At 36.4% G+C, this 12,246-nt stretch overlaps 2 long non-coding RNA genes across 16 annotated transcripts in view; one reads left to right on the top strand and one right to left on the bottom strand.

The window, feature by feature from the left end:
* Positions 1-12,246, top strand: part of LOC140530917 (uncharacterized) — a 1,083,438-nt gene that overhangs the window by 166,591 nt on the left and 904,601 nt on the right. The window contains exon 1 of one of the 14 annotated variants that reach the window (XR_011976152.1): positions 1,381-1,849. The exons of the other annotated variants lie outside the window; for them this stretch is intronic. This is a non-coding gene — a long non-coding RNA (uncharacterized lncRNA). Of the gene's footprint in view, positions 1-1,380; positions 1,850-12,246 lie in introns of those variants that run through there. 14 annotated transcript variants of the gene reach the window in all.
* LOC140530934 (uncharacterized) overlaps positions 1,313-12,246 on the bottom strand; it is a 59,044-nt gene continuing 48,110 nt past the window's right edge. The window contains exons 3-4 of one of the 2 annotated variants that reach the window (XR_011976183.1): positions 2,338-2,481; positions 1,313-1,390 (exon numbers count right to left, since the gene is read on the bottom strand). This is a non-coding gene — a long non-coding RNA (uncharacterized lncRNA). The remainder of the gene's footprint in view (positions 1,391-2,337; positions 2,482-12,246) is intronic. The other variant, XR_011976184.1, reaches the window with a different exon arrangement.

Raw genomic sequence — 12,246 nt, 5'->3', positions numbered from 1 at the left:
ATACCCATCATGTCCCTCCCTCCTTTCTCTAGGCCTCTCTTCTTCCATCTAAACACCCTTGTTTCTTCAAATCATCCTTCTATAGCATACCCTTTAGTCTATCTTGACTGATCTCCCCTGGATATGATCTGTTTTGTCAGTATCCTTCCTAAAATGTGGGTCTCAGAACCAAATACAGTATTCCATATTCTGGCTGACCATAGCAGACTACAACAGAAACAAGATTTCCTTCTTTCTGGACATTCTATTTAAATACAACTAAAGATCAGGTTATTTTTTTTCTTGTTTCATAGGTTGTTTCCATCTGCAGAGATAATCATTACATTAGTGTGAATCTATGATGTAGACAGTTTAGATCAGTGGAGTCAAACTCAAATAGAACAAAATCCATGATCTATATTGACTTAGAAAATCACAAATTAACATTATTTATGTTATATCATATTTTTATTTATTTTGCCAGATATTTCCCAACCACATTTTAGTCTGAATTGGGCAGTACTTGGAGCTTTACACCTCTGGAATAAATGGTCAGTGAATTGGGCCTAGAGGTGAAGACAGAAATTGCCTTAAAGACATTTCAAATTCTCTTTAATGATTCCAGGGTTACCTTGAAGGCAAAGACTCATCTTTTTCAACATCAACATTTTATTGGTGTTGTTATATGACAGGGAGCCATGCAATCCAAAAGTTTCTGAAGAACTAGAAATGTATCTCACACAGAAGGTAATGGAGAGTGTTTTCAGTTGATGTGACCAAGATATAACATAAAACCAACAAGGAGCTTAAAGAAGAAAAGAAGTAAGAACTGTCATTAAGAAATTATATAATAAGAATTTAAAATGGGCTGGTCACATTGTAAGGGTGAGAGATGGCAGAATTTTTCACAGGTATTCTCTTGATATCAGAAGTACGCAAGGAAGACCTCTAGTATGTTGAGAGGCAAGAAACACATTGGATGGTCAAGCATGGATGAATCATGATCTGAATCACTGGAAAAATTAATGAGATTAGAGAGCTTTTTGAGTAAGAATATTCAAACAACTCTCCTATGCCTCCGCTTAACTTACACATGACTTTCTAAATCAAAGCATCTTTCCCTAGACACCACTCCCTTAAATGTGTTGTCTTGCCTTAATATATAATGTCTACTTCTTGAGGGCAGAAATTAGCCTTTTTGCATTTCTTTCCTAGTACATAAGAAAGTGCCTAGCACACTCTAAGTCCTTAATCAATGCTTTTTCATTCATTCATTCTTATTTCCACCTACCTCACCAATGAAGAAACTGAGGTACAGAGAAGTCACAGGACTTGTCCATGGTCATATAACTAGTAGGTGTCAGGGATAGTATTCATGCCAAAGTTTCTCCATTCTCCAAGCCCACGCTATCTGGGATTAAGAGAGTAGGCAGGTAGAGAGATATGTTAATCACAGGAAAGGCCAAGTACTGACAACATGGAGAGGAGTATAGGCCTGAAGAAGTTTATAGGACTAAACAACCAGAAAGTTCCATTGAGACTTTTGGTAAAATGGTCTGTGATGGTACCCAAAGTCCTTGAGAGCTTTAGATGACCATGCCTCAGACAGACATCTATGTGTGTGTGGGGGGGGGAGCCAAAACTCATCATAGACTCCTAGTGACACTATGCAAGATTCCTCCTCAAAGACCTCCAACTACCCAAGCAAATCAAGATCAGTAGGAGTCTGCATTTAGACACTACTCTTTCAGAAATATAGATAATGAGAAAACTTTCTTCTCAACTTATGGTTATAGAATTGCTCGGGACAGATGATCACGGAAGACAAGAAGGGCAAATCACCTTGAACTTCAGGGACAATATATTTTGGGTAATATAGTCCTGTCATATATGATCTGGTTCACACACAGCCCAAAATAATACCTCTCTCACCTCAGTGAAGTAACTTCAGCTAAATAAGACAGCAGAGTCTATCAAAGTGATAACAGCATTTGGTGAAAGACATTTAATAATGATAATAGGTATTTTAAAGTGCTTCATGTGTATATATATATACACATACATACATATTATCTCATTGGAGTCTGACATCAACCCTATAAAGTAGATGCTGCAAGAAATATTATGCCTACTTTAAAGATGAAGAAACTGAAACTGAGAGATAGTGAGTCACTTGCATAATGGTCACATAGCTAGTGGGTGTCAGAGGTGGGGTTCCCAGAGATTCAAACCAGTTGTTTTATGTGGCTCCTGTACATAGGTGCATAGGCAGGGAGGTATTGCTCTGCAATTTTTACTGCTAGAGTCAATCACCCTACCAGTGGGGATTAACATGGCAGTTGAGGCCATATGCCTCACCTGTGCTTCTTCAGTAGCCAAGGATGCATCTGTGAGAGTGAGCAGGACCCTGTGAAACCAGACACAAGCATAGTGGCAGTGTTGGTGACTTCTGATTGCTGTCTTTGACTCATTGCTTCCTGTTAAGGTCCAAATGTTCAGTTCCTGGTGAGAATACCACAGAATTAAACAATTTTAGTGTTGGAAGGAGCCTCTTAGTTCTTCTGGTTCAGTTCATACCCCCCAAATTCCTACTCTGCCAGGCAAAAGAGGGTGTGACATCTTAGAGGAGGCAAATGAAAAGTAAACCACTTTCACAACCTACTTCACAAGGCTGTTGTGAGGAAAGTGATTTATAAACTCTAAAATGCTATTCAAGTAGAAGAGAGGAAAAAATCCAAAAGTTTAGGCTGTGTAGAACAGACTGTAAGAGAAAATATAGACTATGTGTAACAGACCTAGTCCATTAAAACACAGCAGACAACTAGCCAAGTACTTCCAGGGTGCCTCCAGGGAAAAGGAGCCAGTTTGTCTCACTTTAAAAAGGTGTTAGAGCAACAAGCTTCCCTTGGAGCCATCCATGGTGCTGACTTCTGACCAAGTTTTTTTTTCCCCCCAGCTAGCCTTTCTTGATAAATTTTTCACTACTTCCAAGCCTCTTGAGTCTACAAATGAAGTCTCAGGCTCTTGTCTACCAACCTCCTGGATGTATTACCTATAGTCAAATCCTCAAAGTCAGGGGTTCTTAACCTTTTCTCTTTTTTTTAATGTCATAGATTCCTGGTGAAACCTATGAATCTTTTCTCAGAATGATGTGTGCACTTAAGTTAATATTATCCCCAATTTACAGATGCCTATGTAAGTTACAAGTCAAGTGGCTTGCCCATAGTCACATGGACTATAAATGTTAGGCACTGGCTTTGAACCCTGTGGATTCTGCATCCACAATATGTGTTGTTTCTATCCATCCTCTTCTCACTATTCAATCTGTGTTACCTTAGTTCAGTCTTTATTATCTTTTACCTTGATGATTAGTCTTGGGATTGACTTCCCTGCCTTAAGCCTCCATCTCCCATAGAGCTGACAAAGCTCAGTTCTCATCACATCAATACCCTGCTCAAAAAGTTCCAATGGCTTCTTTTATCTTCTAGGATAAAATACAGATTTTTCCACTTGGCATTTAGAGCCCTCCCTAGTCTAGCTTTAGATTGCTTTATTACACGGTACTTAATTACTTAATTAATCACCTTCATGTACGCTATGTTACAACCAAACTGGTCCATTTGTATTTTTCAGAACATGACGTTCCATCTCTTACCTCTGTGCCTTTGTATACACTGCCTGGAGTCTACTCCCTCTTTATGTTTGCCTTTTAGAATTCCTAAATTTCTTCAGATATGAGCTACATGAGGCAGCTAGGTGGTACAGTGGATAGAGTTCTAGGCCTGAAGTTAGGAAGACTCGTCTTCCTGGGTTCAAATCTGGCCTCACATTTACTAGCTGTGTGATCCTGGGCAAGTTACTTAACTCTGCCTCAGTTTCCTCATCTGTCAAATGAGCTAAAGAAGAAAAATGGCAAACCACTCCAGTATCTTTGCTAAGAAGATCCCAAATGGGGTAACAAGAATTGGCTGAACATAACAAAAACACATCTGCATGAGGCCTTTCCTAATCCCCCCAGACACAAATTATTTTGCATTTCTTTCATATGTACTTTATGGTTATTTATATGTTTGTATGTTATTTCTTTCAATAGAATATAAACTTTTAGACAGCAGGGGTGGCTTCATTAATGTCTTTATATCATGAAACCTGGCACACAGTAGGAGCTTAATCAATGTCTGTTCATGGCTTGATTCTCTGTTCCATGTTCAGTACTCTCTTGACCGTCCCATAGTGATTCTGCCTTATTATCTCATGCCTGAATTACTGTAGTAGCCTACTAGCTAATCTTTGTGCCTCTGTTCCCTTCCCGTATCATTTAGTCCTTCAGAACTCTTTCAGATTGATTTAAAACAACAAAATCCACTTTTACTCTGTCATACACTTATAGAAGAGCCAACCCTTAGTCATCAGAGCATTCAGCTTATGTTCAGTCAACAAATATTTATTGTCTGTATTCTGTGCAACACACTCTACTGGGTGCTGGGAGAGAACACATAATTCAGCTTTGTTCCCTGTTTTCTTATGGTTTAAGTGAAGAGGTCCCAGTTTCTCTTTTTAAAGCTTTCTATAATATCTGCACCCATCTCCATCATAGAAGCTTATTTCCCACTATTCCTCAAAAGGAATTCTGTCTTCTAATCTCTCAAAAGACTAATGTCACTTTCTGCTCTGCCTTTATTACTTCCTCTTTTCCTCTCCTAGCATACATTTATTTCTTTTCTCTCTCTATCCCTCTCCTAGATACTTCTTTGAGGATAATCCAGATTGTATTGATCTCTCTCTTTTAATTGTATGTGTGTGTGTGTGTGTGTGTGTGTGTGTGTGAGAGAGAGAGAGAGAGACAGACAGACAGACAGACAGACGGATTGTGCCTTTTGACAGTGTGGTGAAGCTTGTGGACCCCTTTTCAGAATGTTTTTAAATGCACAAAATAAAATACATAGAATTAGGAGGGAAAAATTAATATAACTGAAATACAGTTATCAGAATTTTTTTTACAGTTCATGCATCCAAGGTTAAGAATTGCTGTTGTAAATTATTTTGCCTTCATTAGCTGTCATATCTGACTATTTCTTGTAAAGACCATCTTCCCAACCAGAAACAAACAATGTTGTGTACTAGGATCATTTCTGGTACCTAATTTGTAGTCTGTGTAGTACTGGCTTAAGAAATACCTGTCAAGCGATTCATGAAAAGAATCAATTGGTCCTGTATTAATATCACCTCAGGACCAAGGAAATGTTCAAGGGTTCAGAAGTGGGACTGGAAGAGGCAAGGAACACATGGAAGCCAGAAATCTTTCTTAAAACCTTTCTTAAAAGGTTGTAGATTAGTATAGAGTCTGGAGGTCTAATTAAGGCAAAAGGCAAAAGAGAAGCAACCAGATTAGCAGCCATGAAGAAAGCTTTTATTCCTTTCTGGAGCAGAAGCCAATTACATTCCATAACCAACAGAGAGCCTACATGTAGGTGAGAGCAAGTGAGTCATTTTAGAGACATGATACATTGGCAACCTGGACTGGGTTTTGATTCTCATTTGGGTGTGACTCCTGACAAGTAGAACCCCAAGATACCATATTTAAGGTCTATGGCATTTTTATTAATCATTGTAGCTTAAAATACCAAGAAGGCTAAAAATTAAATAATTTGAAGTAGACACATGCAAATTTTCTGGTTTGAATGGAAGCTATGAAACAAAATTAAATTCTAATAAGCCCAAAGAATGAGAAAACTCAAAAATATATCATGAATGAAAGTTTAACTCAGACAAATACAAATAATGAAAAGTAAAAGAAAAAAGCAAAAAGATACCTTTAAAAAAACAACTAAGAGATTGTCCAAAAATAAATTCTAGATCAAGACACTGTGATCTTCAGGGATTCACAGGACTGTCAACCAAGCTCAGTTTTCAAATGTGAAGGATGTCCTTTGTAACTTGATAGTCCAGGGTTGGATATCAGCTTTTGGATATACAGCTTTTGGATATACAGCTTTTAATAGAAGCTGTATAATATGCCGTGTCAACAAGCATATTTATGCTTGTTCTTATGTCTATGAATGTTCATAAATAAAAAGTTTATAGCATTAAGGGAGAAATAATAACACAAGTGTGCATTGAAAAATATTGGCTCATATGAGTCTGATCTTCTATGGTATATGAATAAGTTAACAAACAAAAGTAAGGAAGATAAAACTCTTAAGGAACACATTATATAAAATCAGAACACACTAAGGAATGTTTGGAGTAAAACTATTTTGCATACCAAGCAATCCGAATCCTTAGCATAAATAAAGAAGCAATTTTGTAAACAAAATCAACAATGCATGTCTATCAGCTTGGAATTGAAACCTCAATAGGCTGATTTAATTGGTCAATTTGTGATACATGCACGTATTGCTTATATCTGTGTGTGTACATATATGTGAATAAGCATTGTTTGTAATTGTAAGGAACTATAGATAATCAAACTCTCTAATAGTGAATGAATGTCTGAATTAACTGTTGGTGTAATGGAATACCACAATGCTCTTAAAATTTAAAAAAGATCAGACATTCAAAGAATTTTGGAGACATGTGAAACAATGCAAAGCAAAGAAAAGAGAACCAGAATAGTACACCTGCTAACTGTGACTAGGAAAACATATATGCAAATACATAAATGAATAATCAAATGGAGAAGAGGAAACAGTAATTAACAAGCTGTTATGGATATATGGTATATAAATGTAGATACATACTTACTTCTTTTAACTACTGTCAAAAGTTTGAAAAGAAAATAAAATTAATGTATAGTGAAGAAAAGAGACTTTCCAGTAACTTGTGTGATGATTTGAGTTAAGAGATCTATGTGACATACTTTTAATTTTTAAATATTAAAGGTTATATGTGACTGTCTTCAAACGATCTCTTCTATAATTGGATGCTTTAGATATGGACAACATAATTGCAAACCATGTGAAGTCTTCTCAAATACATCTAAATTAGATTTGACCCAAAAGAACGTGAATAATACGACAATATGAAGGCATGCAAAGACATTCTGGACATATTTACCTCTGTGTGTGTGTGTGTGTGTGTGTGTGTGTGTGTGTGTTGTGTGTATAGGAGCAGTAGTAGTAGTGGTAGTGGTAGTAGTAGGAGTAGTAGTTGTAGTATAGCCATAGCCTCTGAAGAGTTATAACTTAGAGGGTCACAAGGGAGCCTGTTGGAATGAAAACACCAATCACCAAAAGCATTTTAGATTGTTACTTGATCATTCCATTTTAGGATACAAGTGACATACATAAACTTCTTAAATTTCCCTTGGAGCTTATTAGGTTATTAGAATTCTTTAATTGAATCTCAGAATGAAGAAGGATACTGAAATCCAGGTACTACACATCAGGCATGTAGTAAGTGTTACTTTCGTGTACTAGTAGCAAGAGAATGAATTTCAATAAATTGCCCAGGTCCAGAACCATTTCCTTGATAGAAAGTACAGCAAAGATTACTAATGTAGAGCACAAAATCAGAGCAGCTTGGAATTAAGAAATGTATTTGTTACATTTTGCAACTTTGCACTAATAACAGTATCAGCTTCAACATTACGTTCCCCAAAATGTCTAGAGTCTCTACACTGAATGTGGACATTTTGTTGATTTCTTGGTTGCATGCTGTCAGTCAAGTAGATACCAATACAAATATGAAATTTTCCTTCTCTGTCTTAAAGTTGTGTTCAGCACATCAATTCTGTTTAATTAACAATAAATACTTATAATAAAGGAGAACATTTTAAAAACATTTTTAAAAAAACTTCTTTGATCAAGGAGATTTTATTCTAGAACCATTCATTCATTTTGTAGATAAAGGAGAAAATAGTTCAAGTTTTTCCATTCCCAGTCTGTGCAACCTCAATCCTATTCTTCAGAATAATAAACACTACTGTAAAAATTTTCATCTCATCATGTTCCCAAGTATATGCTTGATATCCATTTTCTCTGAGAGAAGGGCTTGGCTTCAATAGCTCTCAAAAAAAAAACCCCAAGCAATATTAAATAATACAACAGATTTCTATAAATGCATTATCAAAAAAAAAAATGTCCTGTACATTTCTTTCTGATGCATAAAGTATGAATAACCACTTCACAAAACTTATCCTTGCCTGAGGTAGGAACATCTTTTTAGGTTTTGTATCCTGTCTCTGCATAGTTTAAAGAATAAGGAATGTCAAGGTACATGTCAGTGAAATTCAATGGTTTGCATCAACTAAAAGAATCCTTTTAAAAATAGCTTTATGAGGCCCTTAGGCTGATTGCATCAAACATGAGACTCTGGTCATGCATTCCATTACCAATATTACTGAACTTTGGGTAATTTTTCCTCATATAAGAGTTCAACTGATGGAAAATATGAAATACTTTCTTATTTAATTTTTTGGAATAATTTCTCTTCTGCATGTTTAGATCTAAGTAAGCTTTTGTATGCAATCACAGCAACCTCAATGAACTCTAGAGGAATAAGAGATACGAATAATAAATTCATGAATCTTATTCCAATCTTGCCTTTTTTTCCATTTTTGATTTTTTTTCTTTTGGTACTTGATGTACTGTGGATCTATCCATGAAAAATTAGATGTAGAATTTAGGCAATTATCTGGATAAATCAGCTCAAAAATAAAATGATGTTTATGTCTGAAATATCCAACTCATTATATCAGTTCATCACTTTGGTTTTTATGTGTAGACACAATCTCTAATTCAAATGAACTTCTTAGCTTTCCTATAATTCAAAACCTTTCCTTTACTGCCTCCTCTTATTTCTCCATCATCTCCAATATCATCATTTCTCATATTTCACTGACTTGCAGTCTAGACATGTGACTCATTTTTCTTCTTTCATGATCACCCAAACCGCTGACCAATGCTTCTGGAATAAGACTACCTTTATCCTACAATATTTCCCAAAGTCAGTTGAGATCTCATTGTAATGACTCCAAATAATTTCTTTCTATCCTCTCTTTCAATTCTTTAGAGCATCAAATTACTCTTGCCACTCTAACAAGATATCTTATGCCTCTGGCTTCTCACAGTTGAATTCTAAATTTTCTTGAACTACAGTACCACAATTCTCCTGACTTTTTTTCTGTCTTCTTTCCTTATAAACTCATATTTCTCTTGTGCGTTTCACCAAAATCTACATATATATGTACAGTGTGTTTCTACTAGGAATAATTAACTCTAAGATGAACATTTTTTAAATAATAGAAGCAAAAAATTCCAATTATTCATATTCTAATTTACTTATTCACAAAGGAGGATAAAATCTTCCAAAAGGGTGTGTCTTTCAAATGGAAATGGATCCTTCAGTAAGAATATTTGCCCAGGAAGTACAGTTTACATACGATCCTTTGTCAGTTGATTTATGAAAGCAGCATTGGCACAGAAAAATAGCAAATGCAACCCAATTCCACAACTTTCTTATAATTAGCTACTGGCAGTCAAAAAAAAAGAGGACTGGAATATCTGCTTGAGTGCTGTTAAAGAAAATATGGAAAAGCAACAAGGAAAAAGATCATAGTAAATGATAAGATATTGCTTTATTTTAAATTTAAAAGTTTCAAAAATAGGGAAAAAGAACAAACTCTGCTCTTCATTCATGCCAAGGAGAAGAAATTATGCAGCCTAGAAAGATTCAAATAATTCACCAAACAGAACATTCTTCTCTGGGATGATGCATTTTACTTTAGTGGGATTTAAGACAGGCACTCCCCACCCCACCCACCAGACCCCATAAATGATATGTGGAGGCTAAGAAAAGGATCCTCAACATCTTATTGAGATTTTACATTGGCCTTGATTATTCGGAACTCAATATCAGTGAGCATTTATTAAGCACCAACTACGGGCCAACTATTGTGCTAAGTGCTGGGGAGACAAAGGCAAAAAATAGTCCCTGATCTCAAGGAGTTCACTGTCTAATGGGAGAGAAAATATGCAATTATGTGCAAACAAGGTCAGTTGGAGACAATCAGCAAAGGAAAGGCACTGGCACTATGGAGGATTGGGAAAGACTTCTTCCAGGAATTTAGATTTTAGCCCACACTTGAAGGAAACCAAGAAAGCTAAGAGGCATAATCTGCTCTTGATACTGTAACTTCATATCCTGATCCCATCGTAAAAATGCAAAGAAGAATTCACCATAGGGAACTGAGTGAAGTTATTGGTAGCAGCTAATTACAGCATATGTGAAATGTGGAGTGAGAATCAGGGATGGCAGATGGACAGCCACAATGTTATCCTGTTATCTCTGAAATATTAAAACAATTAGTGGAAGGCTTTTGACATTTTGCATAAATCTCTCTGTGACAGACTTATGGAAAGACAAAGACAAAAATTGCATAGGATGAGATGTGGAGGAATTCGGACCTGTACTGGTGAAGTGAATGCTCTCAGGAACGAGATAACAGCTCAGCTGAGGTATTGATGACATATCATTTGCTAAGAAGATTACTAAACAAAGGGGGCCATCTCCAATCATCCTGATCTCTATCTGGCCACTGGACCCTGATGGCTCTGGAGGAGAAAATTAGGTTGGTGACTTTGCACAGCCCTTCCTCACTTAAATCCAATTCACTTGCAAGTTGTGGCATTACCTTCTTGATGTTACGGTCCTGTTCAAGAATGAAGGACAAACAAGCACTAAAGCAAGCAAATACTCACTAAGTCCCATTAGTAAGTGACCAGAGGTGGCATAGAGTCAGAAATGGGCCTGGAGTCAGAAATGCTCATCTTCTTGAGCTCCAAACTGGCCTCAGACACTTATTAGCTTTGTGACCCAGAGCAAGCCATTTAACCCTGTTTGCCTCAGTTTCCTCATCTGTAAAATGAGCTGAAGAAGGAACTGGTAAATCACTTATCTCTGCCAAGAAAACACCACATGGGGTCACGAAGAGTCTGATGTTACTGAAAAATTACTCAACAACAACAACCAAAAGTTGTCATCTACAATATCAACTCTTAAAAAAAAATCACCTACTTGTCCTATTTTCTGGCAGTCTCATCCTTATAAGCCTTAAGGTGCAATAACAGGATAATTGCCATGTATATATATTAATTATAGGAGGCCAATTGGAAAATAGTCAGAAAATGCTCAATAATCTTGACAAATAAACTTAGTCAAAGAATTCATAGACTAGAGGGAATTTAGATAAGATGTTTTGTACAGTTGCATAAGTAAAAGAGTGAGTAGTTGTTTTGAACACCTTGAAAATTTACCCCGGTAGATAGATTTGAAAAAATAGAAAGACAGCAAACAGTAATGGTGTGCTTCGGTCATCAGGCTGTGACATTTCTGTTGGCTCCATCTGTGGATAAACTTTATTCTAAGCGGCAGGGGAAGCAACAAAGTAGCATGTTTCCTAACGGGTTGATTATGTTTTTCTTCGAGAAATATTTGTTTCTTTTGTAATGTTTGCTACTATATTTAAAAACTATCTCACTGTAAGCTAATGACATTGCCTCTTCTTTGTGTCACCAATGCTTACCATGGTTCCTGGCACATGATAAACTCTTAATAAATAAATGCTTGTTGATTGACTGTTGACTGACTGGCATACTAGATTCTTGCATTTGGTACTCTGTTGTATTAAATATCTTAGAAGTGGCCAGGTAGGTGGTATATTGATTGGATAGAGCACCATGCCTGGAGTAAGGAAGACTCATCTTCCTGAATTCAAATTTGGCCTCAGACACTTACTAGCTGTGTGATCCTGGGCAACTCACTTCACCCTGTTTGCCTTCAGTTTTCTCATGTGGAAAATGAGCTAGAGAAATAGCAAACCACTCCAGTATCTTTGCCATTAAAACCCCAAATGGGGTCATGAAGAGTCAGATATGACTGAATACCAACAACAAAACAACTAGATGAAATACTGAAGGCTCAGAGTCCTAGTTATGCCCAGAGTTGCAAAAATATTAGGTCCCTGTGAATAATGAATCCTGAAAAGCAATGCTATTCTTTGAATTTGCACTATTTGAAGTTAATTATATGTAAAATATGGTAATTGGTTCCAGCCCAATGGAAATATGGCATGCAAATTCAGGTAATGCAACTTCTTAATGAAATTCATCCAGATCTGGCTGCACTGCTTTAATGATGTTTAGCAGAAATATCCTGAAAGTTAACAAAATGAAGATTTTCCACATGAAGTTAATGCAGAAGAATTAGAAAGTATGTTGAAGCTGAACAGGAGAAGAAGTGATCATTGCTGCAGAAACAGGAGAATGT

Source organism: Notamacropus eugenii, chromosome 3 (assembly GCF_028372415.1).
Source record: "Notamacropus eugenii isolate mMacEug1 chromosome 3, mMacEug1.pri_v2, whole genome shotgun sequence".
NCBI classification, from domain to species: Eukaryota; Metazoa; Chordata; class Mammalia; order Diprotodontia; family Macropodidae; genus Notamacropus; species Notamacropus eugenii.
This window is presented reverse-complemented; position numbering and strand designations above follow the sequence as displayed.